The sequence below is a fragment of the Pleurodeles waltl genome, chromosome 5 (genome assembly GCF_031143425.1).
Source record: "Pleurodeles waltl isolate 20211129_DDA chromosome 5, aPleWal1.hap1.20221129, whole genome shotgun sequence".
Classification (NCBI taxonomy): domain Eukaryota; kingdom Metazoa; phylum Chordata; class Amphibia; order Caudata; family Salamandridae; genus Pleurodeles; species Pleurodeles waltl.
The window spans coordinates 1,218,255,524-1,218,269,809 of record NC_090444.1 but is presented as its reverse complement, the minus strand read 5'-3'; positions in this window follow the sequence as shown (position 1 = coordinate 1,218,269,809).

Genomic DNA, 14,286 nt, shown 5'->3' with positions numbered 1-14,286 from the left:
AAAATGTTTGAAAAATTGTAAAGTCTAAAATAAATAATAGTATAAAACACATGCCATTATTTAATATTTACTAAACAATATGTTAAAGTGATGTGAAAAATGTGTATATAAAACAATTTAAGAAATGTTAAAAAAAGTTAATCAATGGAAATAAAGTGGAAAATGAACAACGTACTATAGTACTTACATATAATTTACATTTTTCATTTCATAATTAATAATCCTTAAACATGTTGTATTCATTTAACTATATATAAATGTTTATTTTTAGTGCAAATAAACATTTAAAAAAGTAAAAATATACATTAAATGAATTTTGAAAACATAACTAGAATGAGAAAATGTGTTACATGTCTTTATTATATAAAAATGTAATTAGCGACATTATAACCTACAAACACAACTATGTTTATTAGCATTTCCCTAACCACCAACAATACTAATTAAATAACACAAAATATTTCTAGTATATACAAATACAATTAAAACAAAGGATTTTAGACCAAAATTTTAAAATTAAATAATCACACTCCAACATAAATTATTTTAAAGAACGTTTTAGAAACTAAAGGGGTGATATGTACAATTCCCATTCCAATTTAAACCAATTTTGGGGACAATATTGGACTCTAAAGGGGTGACATTTACTATTCCTACTCTGATGTAAACCAATTTGGGAAAGTTGCGGAAACCAAAAGGGTATCATTTACTATACCCACTCTAAATTATACCAATGAACGTGTTGGACACTAAAAGGGAAACATTTACTATTTCCACTCCAATCTATATAAATTTAAAGAAGATGTTGGATACTAAAAGGGTGAAAAGTACTATTTCCATTACCTATAAACCACTTTGTGGAAGGTATTAGACAGCAAATGAATGCCATTTGTTGTTCCCACTCCAATTTATCCCTATTGGGGGAAGATGTTGGGCACTAAAGGGGTGAGAAATACTATTCCCACTCCTAAATAAACCATTGTGTGGAAGATATTGGAAAGCAAAGAAATTACATTTACTATTACCACACTAATTTAACCATATTAAGGAAAGTGTTACATACTGGCACTCTAATCTTATCATACTGCGGGAAGGTGTTGCACTCTAAAGGGGTGACATTTACTATTCCCACTCCAATCTAAGTCTATTTGAATAAGGTGTTGGATGCTAAAGAGGAGACATTCAGTATTCCTACTACAACCTGAAACATTTTATAGGAGGTAAAACAAATGAAACATTTTACAGACACAATCAATAATAATAATAATGTATTTTTGAAAATGAATAATGTAACAAAGTAAATGTATGACCTAAAAACCTAATATCATGCTCCTAAAAATATAAAACCATTATTTATGTACATTTATACACCTGAAAAAACACGTCATCATATTTCAACAATTTAATAACTAATAAATGATCTAATCAAAAAAACAATACAAAGATTAATAAATATATAGAATCAAACACACTACAATAATTTACGTCATAATTGACACAAACAAAATTATATACAATATTTTCTACATCAATATATTTACAACTGTATTAAGAATTATGTATTTTTGACATCCAAATATCCTGGGCACAATATTTTTGTATCACAATATTTGTTTACCAGTATTTTGTCCAAACACCTTAATAGTTGAGATGAACGGTAATCCACCACAAGTATTAATGGTACGATTGCTGTTACATCCACTACAGGTTTCAGTAGATTAAACCTGAGCTCGAGCCATGGTAGCTATGCACAAAACAGACAGACTTATGTTAAAGCAAATTATGAAATATTTGGAAGGACCAAAAAAGTTGCAATGGTGAAAACACAATGCAGAACAAGTATATGTTTATAACAATAGAGAATATTTTAATGAAAAAATATCCAAAAAGGGGACTGGAGATATGCATTTTTCTTTATAAATAACATCAAAAAGCCTAATTTGGCTGTGCTTGATTGGGCACCTAGGAGCAAGTTAAGACTGACTGCGATGGAGCGCTGGTCGGATACAGATACCAGGTTTGTCCTGGTTTGAAGTTTTATCTTCTGACTTAGGGCCTAATAGCGAGTGTGGTGCTTTGAGGACCGCCGCACTCCTGGTGACGGTTGGACTGCTGCACTCCAGGCTCCTGGGTCCTGTTGTGATGACAGTGGCCTGAATTGTGCTCAACCAGGACGGCGCTGAATGCAGCGCCTCCAGGCTGACTACAACTAAGCTTTCCGTCAGCCTTTCATGGCAGAGATCTCGCCGTGGAAAGGCTGGCAGAAAGCCACGGCTGGGGGCTTCCCTGCCCAGCACCGTCAGAATGAACTCTGTCTGCTTTGGTGCTAGAGTCAAGATAAATAACGTAGAACTGTTTCAACCGAGCAGCCCGGTGGAAACATTGTAGTATGCTCAGGGGTACCTCACCGCTATGGTGGTGGCCTCCTCCCCACGAGTTTGGAGGTCCTGCATTGGGACTGCCAAACTTATAATGAGGCCCTTAATTTCTGAAAATGGAAGTCAACATTTCTCAGTGTAAAAGGCCACAGGCTGTGGCTCAGATGGGCTCCACAAGGTTAAATAGCTGTTGGACACATTCCCTATGAAGCCAATGACTTCTGAAGAGAAATCTCTGAGTGGAAGTAATTAAATATTTGCATCTAAGGTACAGCCCTCACTGGCCTGATGCTTTTGGCACCTTCACCAAGTGAAAATTTCTATCTGTAGAATTGGTCACTTTCTTGGAGCTTGGATGCCTCCAGGGGGGCAAGGCTAAGTCCTGTAGCCAAACAAGGCTCCATGAGACCAGTTACCTTCTTTGAAACATCCCACTGAAATGGATTTGCTGCTGCAGAGCAAACTAAAACCTTGGTACAGCAGCAACGCACCTCAGAAAGGATTTACTTTGCAGGTTTTTCCCGTTCTTCAGTTTATTCTCCAGGCAAAAAGTATTCAAAAAATTTTGGAGTCTCAGATTATAGGATTAGTCAGGAGAAGTGCACTCTGACAACCGCCAAGCTTTCCAGGATCTCAGGAACAGTATTCACTCCACTCATTAACTCCAACAGAAGTAGTTGGAACTGCTCCACTGGACTTTTTCAAGAACGTGGGCTTCTTGCAGGCTTCATGCTCCTTCAGCTTAACAGGAAGCCAGCCACCTGGCCCTTGAGGCCCACTTCTTTGTCCTGGGTATACATTGGAGTAGGTCAAGCCTTGAGTATTCCACTTACAGGTCAAAACAGTAGGTGCATTCTTGCTTGTGACTTCCACAGGTTTAGTAGTGTTCTGAGGAGAGTGCCCATAGGTGTCATATTTATGCCTAGCACTATCTTGTGGGTAGGAGAGGCTTCTGACACTTATTTGATCAGTAGGGAAAAAGTTGCCACGGGTAATCCTATCTACTTTTGCTGCGGTTCCTGTCTGCCCTGCTGTAAACAGTTCCACAGTGCCTCTCTCTGTCTAAATATAACTTTTCTTCCATGTGCAGAGCTCCTGTGCCCACCCTCTAGGTGTGGCCAGGGAAAAAAGAAAACCCTACCCTGTGGCCATTAAAAAACAGTTTTGGGGCAGCTGGTCTTCCATTTTTGATTGGTGCCTTGCTGGCTAGAAGAACAATTGAAGGGTTGTGCCAGGTGTTAAGTACATCTGCCCATGGCAGGGCAGGCCCCTTTGAAAATTAATAAGTTCCTGGGCACTGCCCACATGGTCATCCTGTCTGAGGAACAGAAGATATCCAAACACCCTTGAGTTTGGTTCAGGTCTGAAAGCAAGTTTAAACCTCACCAAGGAGCTATTCAGCTCCTTGATGGCTGTTTGAATCTCATGCCAATGGACTTTTAATGGTTTTAGTGAGGTAAAGGATGACTTTAAAAAAAATACTTTTTGTAAAATATTGATCACAAATCTGACATTACCAAGGAGTTGTGTTTGTAATATTTTTTTTTTAATGGATAAATAATAAATTTGATATGGTTCCTAGGCAGAGAAAACATTAATAAATGTTATCATTAACACCTGACACTTTTCTATGGAACAACTAACCCTGTTATAGTAAAAATAGTTTTTAGGGTTTTTCACTTTTACATGCCCTACTTGTGCATTCCATGTATCCTGCCTTACTGGCATTTACGGCTAACTTAGAGGTGACATTCATATTTAAAAGATAGTTTATACCTGTCAACAGGGTTTATTTTGACAGGTCAAATTTTCATTTTAAAGCTGCACATCCAGGTTACTGGCAGCAAGACTGCAGTCATATTTTGCATTGTCTATTTAGAGATGGGACAATATGTGCTACATTCCATTAACTACTTTCAGCTCTCACCTTGTACCATATTCTGGGAACTTACATGGTAAGTTAAACATGACAATTAGGAGTTTAGCTAATTTTTACATATTTTTAGGGTTACAAAGCACATATAACATTATATTATATTTTTAATTATTTATTATACTATCTTTATTTATATCTTGAATGTTTAAAAATAATTTAATTGAAAAATGCTTCCCATGGGGTTTTATTTTAATTCCCTTTCTTCCTTATTTTCAGTAGCCAAAGTTAGTAAACTTACTCATAAGTTTAAATTACTCCACGGATGTTTGGCTAGCCTCAGAATGAGATGAATACAGCTCCTTGAACTTCACAGCAGTAGCACTCCAAGAAAGGTGGCTTTGTTGAAGGACATTATGGGATTTCTTCCCGATACTGCTGCTCGGCTCTAAGATGGCACCCACTGTGAACTGGCTGAGGAGTTTGGCTAGCCTGCGAGGTTGACACCTAGTGAGCTGCATTTGGAGAGGGCACCTATATTCCCTCTTCCCCCTGCCTAATGGTGACCCATGGTGGCCCAAGAGGGCTTAGGAACTATTGCTTTGGGCATTGACATTGGAGACTTGGCTTTCAGAACAAAGAAACAGCCCGCAGAGTGAGTAGAAGAGTGGAGGCAGCTGTAGGTCATTGTTTACAATGGGGCCCAGAACCCCACTGAGACATCATCCAGGGCGGAAAGGATTGTGGCAAGGTGACAGCTGCAAAATATGAGGCTGACAGTGCCAAGATGTGACTGCCTGCTGTGGGCGAGCTAGGGAGCTTGGGTGTCTGGCCCTTATTGCACATGGCACTCTGTGGTTAAGGCGAGAGTGACAGTGCCTCAGTGAAACTCTTGGAGGATGCAGTGAGAGAACAACAGAGGCAAGCAACCATGTTTGCTGATAGACTGTTGTGGAATCTTAATGTGTGTCCATAGCGCTTGCTGCATGGTTGTGCTCATGTTTTGCCCAGGAGGACTGAATCATTGCAGGCACACATGCCACTACACTAACCAGAGTAGATTCAGTTGCAGAGCTCACACCAGTCCACACACAGGGGGTACAGCCAAGGAAGGACACAATCTCACCTGCCCCTCTGTGCTTATGTCAATTATTGATTATCAGTTACCCAAGTTGCCTGAGTAGTGAGCCTTCCAAATGGTATGGCCCTTTGAAACCAACAAGGAAGGTAGGACTTTATTGCTTGGGCTACTTTATTTGATATACCCTTACAAGGCAACAAAGTATCACAATTTGTCACCCCACAGGAGCCAGGGAAACAACAGGATGCAGAAGAACTGAACTAGACAGCATACTCCTGCGTGTGGAAGAGTCCCCCAAATTGTTTTCCTCGTCCACTGAACAGTTGGAAGACCATGTGCTCCTCTTCTAAATTGGTTAAGATTCTGGACGCCATCAACTGATTCTGTGAAGTTCTTGAAGTCAAAGTTGATAAGGTGACCAGTGACTTAGGTGTCTTGGATCATAAATTGGCTAACAAAGTAAAAACCAAGGAGATTGAGATTATCAACATGTGTCTGGAGATGAAGACTCTTAAAGGGCAAGACCAAGAACTCTCCAAAAAGACTGACCTACTATACCACAGAGCTGAGGACTCTGAAGGTCATAGCTATCTCAACAATATATGTGTTGCAGGACACCTGGAGAACTTTGAAAAGTCGAATATGGTAACTTTTGTAGAGAACTGACTATGAAAGAAGGTGGCCCCGTAGGGGCTTTTAAACATTTTAATGTTGGAAAGGGTGCATAAGTTGTTAGCAAGGCCACCTCCCTGTGGTGCCTTTCCACACCCTGTTGTGGAACACCTGCTACTTTTTCGAGACAGTCATCTCATACTACAGCATCCCAAATTGCAGGCCACTTCCATATTGGCACAGAAGCTGTGATGATATTCCCTGGCTATACGATGGAGGTGCAAAAACATAGGGCTTCCTTTATTGTTCATATTTCCAGCCATACTCAAACTCATGGTTCATGGTAACACACACTTCTTTAAGGATCTAAAGAGCTCCTTGGAATGGTTTGAGCATTACAAAGTAGGAACGAATGTAACAGAATGGAAGACGCAGCCACTTCCGAAGTGACAAAGATGAAGGTGACGCAACAGCTTTGATCCTAAGTACCTTTTCAGAACTCAAAAGGAAACAAGCTGAAGTGATTATGACAGTAACTAATTTTGCCACTCTGTCTCACCACATAATTATGGTTGAGTCACAAAATCAACGTCGGACAGTTCAGAATCTGGGAAACTACATATTGAAAACCCTCCATTGTCACGCATCAGAGCACAAGTGGTGGACGATCTCTGATGGCCTTGATTCTTAATCTTTTTTCTTTTTGGAGTTCTACACCTATTGCAATGGTAACTTTGATATTGGTGTCATATCTGTTGACCCATGCTTTGTGGCGGTAACAGACATGGATTTGCAGATCCCAGGACCTTCTGGATTATAAGTATCTTATTGTGAGGCCCGGGGTGGGATTGGGTGGGAAGAAAAAGGAGAAATCTCAGTTCACCCTCAGACTGCATTGGCTGTCAGCCACAGAAGTGAAGTTTGAACATTTGTTACACATTTGTTCTTTGTACTTGTTTCCCCCATCTTTTTTTATCTTACTTTTACCCCCAGTTTTTGCACTAGTTTTGGATGAATAGTTGTTGTCAGACTGCCCATGGATGTGGTAGTTGGGGAACGTTCTATGGTGTTTAATCAGGATACTGATATGCCCGAGCAATTATGCCCTCATGGGAACTCAATAATAGGTTGGGTGACCTGGCAACACTCCTATATGGCATATATCTCTATGTTCTTTATGTGGAATGTGAGGGGAATGAGTCTAAACAAAAATGCCACACAATGTGGTGTACCTTCAAGACCTTCAAGAGACACACCAGAGAGCGGGGATGTTGCAATACTCAAGCGGAGATGGAGGGGACAGAGTTTCACTATAACCCACTATGGCTCATATCGATACAGCTGGGTGTTATATGTTGTGAGAAATTTAGTTGTTGGTTGATGGGGTGTGAACCCTGGTCTAGCAACAGCCACAATCCCTTGCAGGGTAAACCACAAACAGTCACTAAATTAACCTGTGCTTAACCCTGGGTAGCTAGGCACAAAAGGCAGTCAGGCTTAATTTAGAGACAATGTGCTAAGTATTTATGCAGTACACAAACAGCAATACAGTGAAAGCACAACACCAAAAATACCAAACCAACTTAGAACAACAGAGAACATTTAAATACATTATTTGACTCCAAAACCGTAAAAATCCAATTCGTATAAACCAGAGTTCTGAATTTTTAAATTTTAAGGTTCAAAATAGCAATTCCTCAAGTTTAGAAAATTGCCACCTGGGTACCTTTTGCTCCAAAACCAAGGGTCCAGCAGTGGAGGGAGATCTCTTGGGGATGCAGATCTCAATCAGGCTGGGTCCAGGTGCAGGTTTATGTCCCTGTGGCTCAAAGCAGTATGCCAGCTGAACTAGTCCTGGAGTCACTACTGGAGTCCTAGGTGTAAGTGGTGATACGGGGCTCTGCAGCAGGGCTGGTCTTTGAAGGTCCCAAGCAAGCTCTAGGTAGCAAAGCAGTCCTTCTAGGTAGGGTAACAGTCTTGCAGACTGCATAGCAGATCACAGAAGCAGGCTTCCCTCTGAGAGTCCTTCCACAGGTCCAGTAATTAGCTGAGAAGTTGGTCTGGGAGCCCTTTTTTTATACCCTGGTGCCCTGCTCCTAGAAGCTGGGAGAAGTTTCAGAAAGGTTCTTTGAAATTCCTGGAATGTCCTGCCTCCCCCTACCTTGACTCCGAGCTGGATGGTTTATCATTACAAGCTCATAGGTACCAAACATGAGATATCTACCTCCTGCGGCTTAGGAATTACAATGTATTAATTCTAATACGGAATTCCTAATGTTACCATATGGGAATGGTAGGCCTCTCTAGTAGTGAGAAAACTATTCTGGGAGTTTTTCAAAACTAGGACTTGTACAACTAAAAGGTACATGTCCTTCCATTTAATTCCACAGCACCCTGCCCTATGAGCTACTTAGGGCCTACCTTAGGGGTAACTTATATGCAATAAAAGGGGAGTTTAAAGCTTGGCAAGGGGGTGTAAATGCCATGTCAACGTGTCAGTTGGACTCTGCATTCAGGCTGCAATGGCTTGCCTGGGAAAAGTGTTAAGGTGGCACTCATGTGGTTGGCACAATAAACACTGCAGCCCCAGTGATAGCATTCAATTTACAGGCCATAGGTATATTATATACCACTCTACAAAGGGCTTACATGTAAATTAGATATGCCAATCAGGTTATCGCGTAGGATCTCATTATTCTAATGAGACTACTGGATTTGGGTGCCAGAATCCCTTGCACTGTGGGGGACTGAGTTTAACCCACTACAGGTGACACCTATCAGCCTAATCCAGATTTTGCTCTGACTAACTAGCAGTGCCTCATCTCTACCCAAGAGCAGGGATGATTGGGCAGCCGAGCACATGACACAATTGATTCCTTATGGAAATCATGGTCACTCAGATCGCATCCGTTTCTCTCAGTTATTTTAGTCTCACATATACAAAGACAATCAGAGGCAGTATATACTTACATAAGGTGTTGATAAAACAACTGCATCTTAGATAACAAAGCATGTACTGCAATTACCAGGACGATAAAGCATGACAGGATTAAAACTGTGACAATTGTCATTAAAATCGTTAAAATAATTCCTACCTAGGCTATGTTAGAGCAGAGCATGTTAAGCTCTAGTTCTGCCCTTCAGATTCCCCTGGGAAGACATCATCCCTCATACCTGAGCAAGAGGCCTGTAGTCTACATTAACAGCTGTAGCAAAGCATTTCAGCAATCAGCATACAGTTGTGGTCAGCTGGCTGGAATCTCCCTCTAACGCGTATGGGACAGAGAAGTGTTTTTATAACAAAACAGCTGATGTTCTGAGAAAATGTGCCTACGTAATGATGTGTATGTTTCTATGAACACTAGAGACAAGCGTTACCACTTTTACCTGCAACCTATCTTTCTGCAGCCTTGAGAAAAGCACGGAGTGAAAGAAATGTCTTGTTTAATAACACAGTGCTGACCTAGAACAGCTAGATAGAGAGAAATAAAACAAGACTGCAAATAAGGCTATTGTTAAAATAATAAACTAAGCTGAATAAAATATATCGAAGTTAAAGTGCACAGCGGCAGGCCTAGTTCGCTAAAATAACGTGTGTGGAGCTATAACTAAAATGGCTACACAACAAGGTATTTGCCAATCAAACCATGTTTAGCAGTGTTAGCACTTGCGCTTTAGCACTGGTTAGCAGTGGTAAAGTGCACAGAGTCCTAGGGCATACAGAGCAAAAATCCAGACAACATAGAGCCAAGCAGTCAAAACATTTGTGGGAAGATCACCTAAGGCTGACAGGTCTAAAATACTCTATTGCAGGGTAGGCTGAATTGGGAACCAATTATTATTGGCAGTCTATATAACTCCAAAATGGGCCAGATGTAGTTTCTGGAGTCTCCCATCCCTAGACCTTGAGACCCCACTGATATAGGGTGGGGATTTTAATTGTGTGGCATATGTTAGCCTTGATAAGTCTATGCCTCTTCTAATATACAGTCTGATAGTTAAACTTTTAACTGACTCTACTTGATACTGTGGTCTAGAGAGGGAAAAATATGTGGCAATATCATAACAACTGAGAACTCTCACTTATCGTGAGCATTTAATGTAATCCGCACAGAGCGGGGTAAAGCGAACAGAATGATAGGTTGGCTGATACAGTGCACAGACAGATCTGGTTCAATCACCCAAGTTAAAACTGAGATATGTATTGTAATGTTTGCCTAACAACAACTACACTGTACAGAGGGGAAACCGTAACTCTGGTCTCTAAAATAGATGCATTACTAGAGAAGAGCATCATTCACTCAGCTATTGGATGATGGGTGTGGCATGCTCGATGGATCGCTTACAGAACCTAAGTTGAAAGGAGCTATCAAAGAACTGCTCTGTGTTAAAACACCAAGCACCAGTGGGCTGTCAGTTGACTTTTATCATGCTTATGTTGCCCAGCCATTGGCCAGGTTGGTTGAAGTTTACATGACAGCAATAGAACATGATTCCCTACCTGCTACTTTTAGAGAAGTGCTCATTGTCTCAATTTCTAAGCACAGAGCTGATGCATTGAGTGTGGCATTCTACAGACCGCTGCCCATGCTGAACATTGAAAATAAAATCTTTAGCTAGGTACTAGCGAAACACTTACAGTCTTACCTCCAGACCCTAGTGCACAAGGATCAGAGCAGTTTCATTCCCCAAGGTAGTACCTCTTTTAATACCAAGTGACTCTATGGAATCTTGGATGAGACACCGCTGACTCACCACCCGAAAATGGTGGTACTATCAGTAGAGCTGCACAAGGCATTTGACACTCTACATTGGACGTATCTCAGAGCTGTCATGAAACACATGACCTGTGACGTGAACCTGTGAAAGATAGGTGGCACTGTCCAATGTTGACACTTGAACAAGGGTGCCTGCATCAGCGAAGTATTTTTTGCTACCCGAGAGAACAGACAGGGCTGTCCACTGTTCCTGATGATCTTTGGCCTTGCGGCAAACCATTTGCTAGTGTATTGAGAAGAGAGGGTGGGGATAGGGACATCTTGCTGATGGATGACGTACATATGATATCACTATACACAGACGATATGCTCCTCTATCTAAAGAACACAGAAAGAGGGATCCCTTGGAGCATGGGACTGCTTGGGTGTTTGAGGAATGTATCTGGTTTGTATGCAAATTGAAATAACACCTCAGTGTTCCTAGTAATGCCTGACAACAGCAAGTACCAACAGGGCTGGTGCAGTTTGATATCACATGGGAATTCCAAATAATTAAATATCTAGGCGTCAAAGTCTATCACTTGGAAATGGATACTCAAGAGGGTAATTTGGGTGGTGAGCCACTGCCGCCCGTGGGGAGTGTGGCCTTTTGATGCACGTTGCAATTATCGTTGATGGCTAGAATTGCACTCTCCACGATGGAAATTCTCCACAGAATGCTGTACTTTTTTGCAAACCTCCCAGTTTTGATACCTCAGAGCTGGTTCAGGGCCTTTAATTGTCTCATTCTGGAGTTGATTTGGAATGGTGAATCCAGCGGGTTCCCTACACACCCTATGCTACCTAATCAGACGGGAAAGGATTGGGGATCCTGGATTATAAGTTTTACTGCCTGTCAGCCACCCATGCAATGGGTGGTGCATTAGCTAGCCAGGCTGGGCCTAGCTGACATTGGGTAGGTGGGAGCCCTGGAGCAAAAGGAAGCTCTGGTGACATTACTACTAGGACACAGTTGAAGTTCACATGTAAATCCAAACTTCCTATTGTAGCGATACGCTGATAGAAAGCAGTAATAAACAACCATTTTCAATGCAACGGGTCCCGCATTTTCTCGAGTTAGAGCTATTAACATTGTAAACTATTAACCGGAATTTTCTTGCAACAAAGATTTTAAGAAAAAAAATGTCGCACGATTGTGCTATGTAAACTACAGCGCGATCGCGCTGTTAGGAAAATAAACAGAAAAAAAGTCCAGAAACCAGGCTGAAAACATCGAGCCTTGTATGTTTTTAGTAGTTTACCGGTGCTGTGTAGGTGGGCTAAACACCGGAAAAGTCATGACGTCTGCATGCATTTCACGAATGAAAGCAAGCGGATTTTAAAAGGCAAGCTCATGAACCAATGAAAGTGACTGACATAACATTTATATGGTTGGAAGCCCAAAGAGAGATTACAGAATGGGACAGAGCGCTTTGCACTCGCCCGTAAAAAAAAACACAACATCCAATATATTTTTCAGCAATTCTCCTAGTGATACTACCCACCCCCAGAGTGGGTTTTCTGACAGCAAGGCATCCACTGGACTGGCAGACATTCAGCTTAGTGACTGCTGGTTATTGTTTCTCTGAGGGTACCACCCGAAAACTGATAGCTATGACTGAGGAAAATGAACTCTCTCTCTGGTAATCAGCCTCTAATGTGCTGCACAGTGATAAGGACACTGCAGGTCCCATAAGTTTCTGTTAGTACTGGTGACATTCAGCAAGAGTCACAAATCGGTTACTGGTTCTACAGGCCCCTACTAGATATGGTGACAAACAGATTTCTAAACCTGCGGAATAAGTGGGAGGAGACCGGTGAAGGAGTGGGACTAGGCACTGAAACATGTTCATACAGTGTCAAGAAACACCTGCTGCAAACATACGCAGTTTAATTACTTCCACAACACATATCATGCCCACAGACTCAATATAATGTTACGCACGGACACCATGAGTTGCCCTCTCGGCAATCTTGTAGAGACAGACTCCATTTACATGGTGTGGAGCTGAAAGGTGCTAACTTCATTTTGGGTCCAAGCCACAAGTGATCTTGAATGTCTATTGAATAGGATGGCATTGGTTACTTAAGAAATCTGCCTGTTGTGTGTGTACAGCAGGAAAGGGAAAGGAAAGCAGGTGATTTTTCCTGGAGATGGCCCTGGTTTTTGTCGGTATAGACATAGCCTTGCAATGGGGAGGCCCCAAGGGACCACCTCACAGCAGATGGAAAAAGGAGGCCAAAAAGTTGTTGATAGTGGAGGGAGTGACATTGCGTGCTGAGGAGGTCCAAGGCCTATGAGATTACCACTAGCAGATCTATTGATGGAAGTGATTTCTACCTTTCTGAGAACCAATGCCTGGGGATTCAAAATTAGATACTCTGCAATGCAGGCTGTTTTTTGCCCCCTACTCCCTCCTTCCCCACCTCTGATTCATATTAGATGTGTCACAAATGTTCATATGCTGTAGTTGACAGTACTGGGATTATCGATTTGTAAAACTAGGGAAGTTTTCTTGGCAGCTGTAGTAAACTTTTGGGGGAGAAGGTAATATGGCATCTGTCAAGCCGAGTGACACATCAATTTATTTCTTTTGATTTATTGTTTACTCAGGGTATTGGTTGCCAACTGTTTAAGATTTAGAACTGTAGTCAGAAGCTGGAACGTTAGAGTATATTCCCTTGTTTTGCCTATGGAATGTCTGCAAGTAACAAAATGTTTAATAAGAACATATTTTGAAAAAGTGGAAATTACTCAAAAGTGCCGGATTGGCCACTGTATTCCAGAGCCCCAAGTTATCCAATGAGGAATAGCACGATGGTGCAAGACCACCTTCTCTATGCCGTTCAACGCCGCCAGAGTTACCTCACTTCTACCTGTCCCTACATACAGGACAGGTGGTCGACATTTTATGGTGGTGGACAATATTCAGATAATCGAGAACTGCGTCATTTCCATGTTTTGCACATACATTGCCATTCCCATTGTCCCATCACGTTACTGCGCTGTGTACACTGAGGTGGTGGGTCCATTGTTTCAATTGTGACAGCCTACTCACTCTTGTGTCCCTTAGATACCTACCACTGCAGAAGAATCGGAGGATGAGACAAGCCCACATGTAGAGACCCCTTATGGACTTGGCTTCACTAAGGAGAGGCCTACAATACTCACCTATAGACTCGACAGGGCCACAATCACAGAGCTATGTGCTCAATTGAAGCCTGATTTGATATCAGCTATCCGTCATCCCACTGGGATCCCCCCTCTACTGTAGGTTCTATCAGTCCTCCATTTCCTGGCAACTGGTTCATTCCAAGTGACAGTGGGCTTGGCAGCAGGAATGTCACATCCAGTGTTCTCAATCGTGCTGGCAAGGGTTTTGTCTGCCCTGGTGAAATACATGTGCAGCTACACTGCTTTCCCCCAGGTGGAAGATTTGGCCAGGCAGGATTCTATGCAATGGGACATCTACCCAACATTATTGGGGAGATTGACGATACACATGTTGCGTTTGTCCCCCCGCCAGAATGAACAGGTGTTCAGGATCTGAAGAGCTTCCAATCACTCAATGTGCAAATGGTGTG